Source organism: Schistocerca nitens, chromosome 3 (genome assembly GCF_023898315.1).
Source record: "Schistocerca nitens isolate TAMUIC-IGC-003100 chromosome 3, iqSchNite1.1, whole genome shotgun sequence".
Lineage (NCBI taxonomy): Eukaryota > Metazoa > Arthropoda > Insecta > Orthoptera > Acrididae > Schistocerca > Schistocerca nitens.
Window position 1 is genome coordinate 809,174,938 of NC_064616.1, and position 7,943 is coordinate 809,182,880.

Here is a 7,943-nt window from a genome sequence, read left to right on the forward strand (position 1 = left end):
TGCATCAGGGTGACAGTTATTGAACTACATGAAATAAAATCGTCACACATGCTAATTGGTTTGCGTTAGGACGTTCAAACTGTGCGGTTGGCCAAGGGGCATGATGGGATTTAGTATGGTTTGGTTTAGCGACAAAGCCCACTTTCATTTGGATGGGTTCGTCAATAATCAAAATTGGCGCATTTGGGGGACTGAGAATCTGCATTAGGCGATCGATGAGTCTCTTCACTCTCTACGGGTGATTGTGTGTTGTGCAACGTCCAGTCACGGAATAGTCGGTGCAATATTCCTTGCTGGCACAGTGACTACCGAAAGTTACGTGAATGTTTTGAAAGATGATTTCATTCCCATTACCCAAAGTGACCCTATATTGACAAGATGTGGTTCTTGCAAGTCGGAGCGGGATCCCATCGAAGCAGGAGAGTGTTTGATGTCCCGGATGAGCATTTTAGGGACCGCATCCTGGCTGCGGGGTACCCAGAGGCCACTGGCACGAGCCTCGATTGGCCGCCATATTTTCCGGATATGAACAATTGCGACTCGTTTTTGTGGGATTGTATAAAAGACAAGCTGTACAGCAATAACCCCAAAACCGTTGCTGAGCTGAAACCAGCCATTCAGGAGGTCATCGACAGCATCGATATTCCGACACTTCAGCGGTTCATGCAGAATTTCGCTATTAGTGTTTTGGGGTGGCGTGTGGCGTGTGGTCTGTTGCTCTCTTCCATAACTGTAGTAGGTTTCGTCACCTGGAGGGGCCCGAGTGTTCAACAGGAACGTGGACATCGAGACACCCTGTTGCTGGCTACTGCACTGAAGTTTAGTGCTAGCAGCACCCTGCAATATGATGATGTTGGAAGAGAGTCAGTTCCTCCACCAGCAGACGGTAGGCAGCTAGCAGCATGAAGTTCATTAGGTGAAGTCCATCATCTCGAGGTCATCTTCGGGTAGTTCATAGACTGTGCTGGAGAATCTAGGACATATATTCACTATAGTATCGTAATAGTGGAATCTAGTGATATTACTTTGAATTCCATCAATCCCAATGATGAACTCATGATCAGAGCTGGAGAGTTGGGGTATTTCAATGAAACTAGCGTGAGGCTACGACTCGAGGCTCCGTTCATAATGATCGCGTGTATCTTACTTATTCTGCAATATTCACTCAACAGGCTGTTAATTGCTGTGTCAGTTCCTCGCTATGTGCTCCTGTGAGAGAGTTTCTTGCAACACGTCTTACGAGATAATGCATATGCTTGTCTCGCGTCATTTGGTTTTCTAGGTCGGTCTCCTTCCTGCTGAATGCGTATCCTCACTCGACAGACGGTGCCGTAATGTGTTTCAAATGGTTCAAATGGCTTTGAGCACTATGGGACTTAACTTCTGAGGTCATCAGTCCCTTAGAACTTAGAACTACTTAAACCTAACTAACCTAAGGACATCACACACATCCATGCCCGAGGCAGGATTCGAACCTGCGACCGTAGCGGCCGCGCGGTTCCAGACTAGAACCGCTCGGCCACCCTGGCAGGTGCCGTAATGTGTCACGACCTGATCCACTGGCTCGCTTCCAGTTTCCGCCTGTGCTTCTGGCATGGTTTGAGTTGGCCTGTGGCAATTTGAATAAGTTGTAATAAAATTTCTCTAATTTCTTCCTCTTACTATTCTGTGCTGTAACAGTTAGTTGTAAATAATCCACACGAATTCAGAATGAACAATGATGTACACAATTACATTAACAGAAGAAAAAAGACTTCATTACACCACATTAAGGTTGTCTTTAGCACAGAAAAGGGTGGACAGTGCTGGGACCAAAGTTTTGATCACTTACTCAGTGATATAAAATGTAGCAAAGTAAAATCTGAAAAAAAACTGAAAATGTTCCGCAGGAGTATTTCTATTATTGCAATGTGTAAAAGGTGGTAGGGGTAGGAATCACAAATTCACTTCTGTATGTCTAGGTTCTTATATTAAAAAACTTGCCTACAATCATCATATAGGCGTATTTAAAGAATCATTTGTGATATGAATTTAAAATAACTCGTTCTACCTTAATATTGTTTTATCGTGCAAATGATCCATGTAATATGAAATTACTAACTAACCGACTAACCAAAGATACTTTAAGCAATAGTTTTCTTATTACACTGAAAAATTTTTATTACTTTTTGTAGCTCAGACGATTAACATAGATTACTCGTTGGTCAGCGAGCTGGCTCGAGATATTGATTAGCAGTATATGTAACGGAATATCGTGTGCTGGTTGTATATCGTCTCCAGCCCAAATCCGGGCGATCCCGCTTTACGAAGACGCTGCCGCTGGCGGTGGAAAGAGGGTGGTGGGGGGCTGTGGTGTGGTGAGGGCCGTTGTGATGAAGGAGGCAAGTGTTTTGGGGTGGCGCCTTAGGAGGTGCAGGGCGCCAGATGAGAGCGCGGGAGCTGAGCGGCGGACTATTGATCCAGCGGGCCTTCCGCGCGGTCCTCGCGCCGCCAAAATAACCGCACACCCAATTCTGCCGCCCGCTCCTCTCATAACTGACCAACACAACGTCGGCCCCGACGGCTGCGCAATTGAATCCGTCCGACGCGTGCTCCGCCGCGCCGAATGGAAATTTGTCACAAGTTAGCGCGCGGCCCGCGAAATTCGGTTTCGGATTTTAAGGGCGCCAGCTGCCGCCGCTATGAAATACGTCCTCATCTGGTGCCGGCAGGTCCACCGCTCCGCGGGCGTATGTCACACCCCTTATGCGTTCAGCTTGAAGCCACCTGCCGAGTACTGGCATGCCCTCATCTACACCAGACCCAACATTTCGGCGAAATACTTTTCGGTACGAGGCAGTGCCGTACGTTTTGCGCTGTGGGGCGATAACACACCCAAAATTGCTTTTTTTGAATTGAACCGAGAAAGAAAAAAGGTGAACTCGTGTTTTTAACTACGAGGACCATTCAGTAATTGAAGAGACTACACTACTGGCCATTAAAATTGCTACACCAAGAAGAAATGCAGATGATAAACTGATATTCATTGGACAAATATATTATACTAGAACTGACATGTGATTACATTATCACGAAATTTACGTGTATACATCCTTAGAAATCAGTGCCCAGAACAACCACCTCTAGCTGTAATAACGGCCTTCTTACGACTGGGCATTGAGTCAAACAGAGCTTGGATGGCGTGTACAGGTACAGCTGCCCATGCAGCGCCAACACGTTACCACAGTTCATCAAGAGTAGTGACTGGCGAATTGTGACTAGCCAGTTGCTCGGCCACCATTAACAAGACGTTTTCAATTGGTGAGACATCTGGAGAATGTGCTGGCCAGGACAGCAGTCTAACATTTTCTGTATCCAGAAAGGCCCGTACAGGACCTGCAACATGCGGTCGTGTATTATCCTGCTGAAATGTAGGGTTTCGCAGGGATCGAATGAAAGTTAGAGCCACGGGTCGTAACACATCTGAAATGTAACGTCCACTGTTCAATGCGAACAAGAGGTGGCCGAGACGTATAACCAATGGCACCCCATACCATCACGCCTCGTGATACGCCAGTATGGCGATGACAAATACACGCTTCCAATGTGCGTTCACCGCGATGTTGCCCAACACGGATGCGACCATCATGATGCTGTAAACAAAACCTGGATTCATCTGAAAAAATGACGTTTTGCCATTTGTGCGCCCAGGTTCGTCGCTGAGTACACCATCACAGGCGCTCTTGTCTGTGATGCAGCGTCAAGGGCAACCACAGCCATGGTCTCCGAGCTGATAGTCCATGCTGTTGCAAACGTCGTCGAACTGTTCGTGCAGATGGTTGTTGTCTTGCAAACGTTCCCATCTGTTGACTCAGGGATCGAGACGTGGCTGCACGATCCGTTACAGCCATGCGAATAAGATGCCTGTCATCTCGACTGCTAGTGATACGAGGCCGTTGGGATCCTGCACGGCGTTCCGTATTTCCCTCCTGAACCCACCGATTCCATATTCTGCTAACAGTCATTGGATCTCGACCAATGCGAGCAGCAATGTAGCGATACGATAAACCGCAATCGCGATAGGTTACGATCCGACCTTTATCAAAGTCGGAAACGTGATGGTACGAATTTCTCCTCCTTACACGAGGCATCACAACAACGTTTCACCAGGCAACGCCGGTCAAGTGCTGTTTGTGTATGAGAAATCGGTTGGAAACTTTCCTGATGTCAGCACGCTGTATGTGTCGCCACCGGCGCCAACCTTCTGTGAATGCTCTGAAAAGCTAATCATTTGCATATATCTTCTTCAAATGGTTCAAATGGCCCTGAGCACTATGCGACTTAACTGCTATGGTCATCAGTCGCCTAGAACGTAGAACTAATTAAACCTAACTAACCTAAGGACATCACACACATCCATGCCCGAGGCAGGATTCGAACCTGCGACGTAGCGGTCGCTCGGCTCCAGACTGTAGCGCCCAGAACCGCACGGCCACTCCGGCCGGCGCATATATCTTCTTCCTGTCGGTTAAATTTCGCGTCTGTAGCACGTTATCTTTGCGGTGTAGCAATTTTAATCGCCAGTAGTGTAATTGATCTGGGAAAAAAAAACTGTTAGTAGGGCAAGTTTGGTACTTTTATGGCTTTAAGATGGCATCACTGGGATTGGCCCTGATGATCAGCTGGTGTATCAACGTTGTTCTGTTTATTACCTCAAAAATACATTTCAAGATGGCGAGTCCGCTTGAAACGCCCACATTAGTTGAACGACGTTCTGTTATTCGTTTTTTACTTGCTGAAGGCGAGAAACCAGTGAATTTATACTGTAGAATGCCTTGAGTTTATGGCGAAGATTGTATTAATCGTGCGAATTTTTATATGTGGTTAGAGCAATTCAAAACTGGTCGCGACTCAATGACTGACGAACACCGTTCTGGCCGACCAGTTGCAGTTTCAACTCCTTCACTTGAAAGTCGAATTGATGACATTATTCGTGCCTACCGCCCTGTGACCGTGGAAATGATAGTTCAACAAATGGTTCAAATGGCTTTGAGCACTATGGGACTTAACATCTGAGGTCATCAGTCCTCTAGAAGTTAGAACTACTTAAATCTAACTAACCTAAGGTCATCACACACATCCATGCCCGAGGCAGGATTCGAACCTGCGACCGTAGCAGTCGCGTGGTTCTGGACTGAAGGGCCAAGAACCGCTCGGCACCGCGGCCGGCTGAAATGATAGTTGATAAGGTTCAAGTTAGTACCGGTACAGTTCATAACTTTATCTGGAACAACCTGAAGTACTGCAAAACATGTGCAAGATGAGTCCCAAAGGAGTTGACGCGGCTACACAAGGAAACAAGGTTGAAAGTGTGCATAGAGCTAAAGGAACGTTATGAAAGGGAAGGCGAACACTTCCTTAACAAAATTTTGACTTGTGATGAAACTTTGGTTCACTATTACGAGCCAGAATGAAAAAGGCAAAGCATGGAGTGGAAGCACACCAACTCACCTGTCAAGAAAAATTTCAAAACCCAAGCATCAGCAGGAAAAGTCACGTTGACGGTCTGAAGGTCCAGTTTCTTGTTATTATTTGGAGGAGCAGCGTGCAATGAACAGCCAATACTGCTCGGATTTGCTTTTAAACAAGTGAAGCCGGGCATGAGAGAGAGACGTCGTGGATCTCAGAGGAGAGGTGTGATTCTCCAGCAAGACAAGGCACGTCCTCATAATTCGTGAAACCATGAACAAAATGGGCTGGGGAGTACTGCCTCATTCCCCTCACAGTCCTGATTTAGCACCAAGTGATTTCCATTTGTTTGGTGCACTGAAGGAGACTTACGTGGGAATAGGTTCAAGGACAACGAGGACGTGAAAAAGTTTGCGGGAAATTGGTTCAAACATCAAGATAAAGAGTTCTTTGTAGCCGGAATAAAAAAGCTTGTAGCCCGTTGGAATAAGTTCAAAATGGCTCTGAGCACTATGGGACTCAACATCTGTGGTCATAAGTCCCCTAGAACTTAGAACTACTTAAACCTAACTAACCTAAGGACATCACACCCATCCATGCCCGAGGCAGGATTCGAACCTGCGACCTTAGCAGTCGCGCGGTTCCTGACTGAGCGCCTAGAACCGCTAGACCACCGCGGCCGGCCGTTGGAATAAGTGCATAAATGTTCAACGAGATATTGTTGGAAAGTAGAAAAGTATTGTTTTGTAAAAATAAACGCTTTTTTCTCCAGACCAATTTGTCTCTTTAGTTGTTGAATGACACTCGTATTTTTTTTTTAACTATTGTGTAGTATTGAATAAGCACTCCGTCTTCAGGCCACAAGTGGCCAATCGGGACCATCCGTCCGCCGTGTCATCTTCACTGAGGATGTGCATAAGAGGGGCGGCCGGCCGCGGTGGTCTAGCGGTTCTAGGCGCGCAGTCCGGAACCGCGCGACTGCTACGGTCGCAGGTTCGAATCCTGCCTCGGGCATAGATGTGTGTGATGTCCTTAGGTTAGTTAGGTTTAAGTAGTTCTAAGTTCTAGGGGACTGATGACCTCAGATGTTAAGTCCCATAGTGCTCAGAACCATAAGAGGGGCGTGTGGCCACCACACCGCTCTACCGGTCGTTACGATGGTTTTCTATGACCGGAGCCGCTACTGTTCGGTCGAGTAGTTACTAAATTGGCATCACGAGGCTGAGTGCACCCCGGAAAACGGCAACAGCGCATGGCGGCCCGGATGGTCACCCATCCAAGTGCCGGCCACACCCGACAGCGCTTAACTTCGGTGATCTGACGGGAACCGGTGTATCCACTGCGGCAAGGCCGTTGCTCGTAGTATTCAATGATGAAAATTTTATTTCGTGAGCTCTACTTTCTTCTAGTGCAACAAACTCGCCTGATGAAGAAAACTTAAAAATAGACTTTGCAGTTGATACTAGCGAACCCAGCAATGCTCTGAAACTGCTAAACTTGCGAGTATGTAGGATTGGATACACATTCTAAGAGGTGTAGAAGTCTGAAACCGGAATTTCCCTATAGATGGTGCTAGCCGTCAGTGTAGGGCCTGGGAGCCCGCGTCTACAATGCCATCTGCTTCCTGTAACAGCTGACGACGAATGTCAACATACAGTAATCCAAGTTCCATACTTTTTGCGGACAGCATTGGTTTTCTGTTATCATTTGAAGAAAACTGTTGCAGAATCGCATCGGATGCTTGTCGAAGCTTTCGGCGAACATGCTCTTGGGAAAACACAGTGTTACGGGTGGTTGAAAAATTCGAAACTGGTGATTTTGAAGTGAGAAACGACGAGCGCGGGAAACGACCGAAAAAGTTTGAAGACAACGAATTGTAGGCCTTGTAGAATGTTGTTGGGAAAGCAAACCAAAGCCTGCGATTTATTTGTAGAACACTTAAAAAATGCGACAGGTCTACTAAAGAGACTGCTTACACCATGCTTGTCCGCCCTCTTCAGAAGTATTGCTGCGTGATGCGGGATCTGCATCAGAAGTGACTGACGAAGGACATCGAATAAATTCAAAAAAGGGCAGCTGTAGTGTATTGTCTTGAAGGAGGGGGTAGAGTGCCGCTGGCATGATACGTGATTTTGGATGGAAATCATTGAAACAAAGGCATTTTCCGTTGCGGCAGGACCTTCTCACGAAATTTCAGTCGATGGTATAGTGCCTATGTTATTCCGGATTACGATGCAAAGAGAGGCGGTATTATACGTTATTATACACGTTCTCTCGCGGTAGATTATTAATATTTTGCTTTCTTATCTTTTCGATCCTGAACTCGTTGTCTTATTTAGAGGCTGTCTCGATGTTTGGAGAGTATCTAGACGTTATATGATTAATTAAAAACTTAACAGAAAGAACGTTAAGTAATGTTTATTTTGTTTCACCTCCAGAAAAAATACATGGTAGCATAATAATTGGTTCCAAATTTAAAATGGTTGGATCAGTGT

General features: G+C 46.3%; 1 pseudogene; it reads right to left on the reverse strand.

The window, feature by feature from the left end:
- Positions 1-6,688: 6,688 nt before the first annotated feature.
- Positions 6,689-6,806, reverse strand: LOC126250200 (5S ribosomal RNA; annotated as a pseudogene).
- Between the last annotated feature and the right edge of the window lie 1,137 nt (positions 6,807-7,943).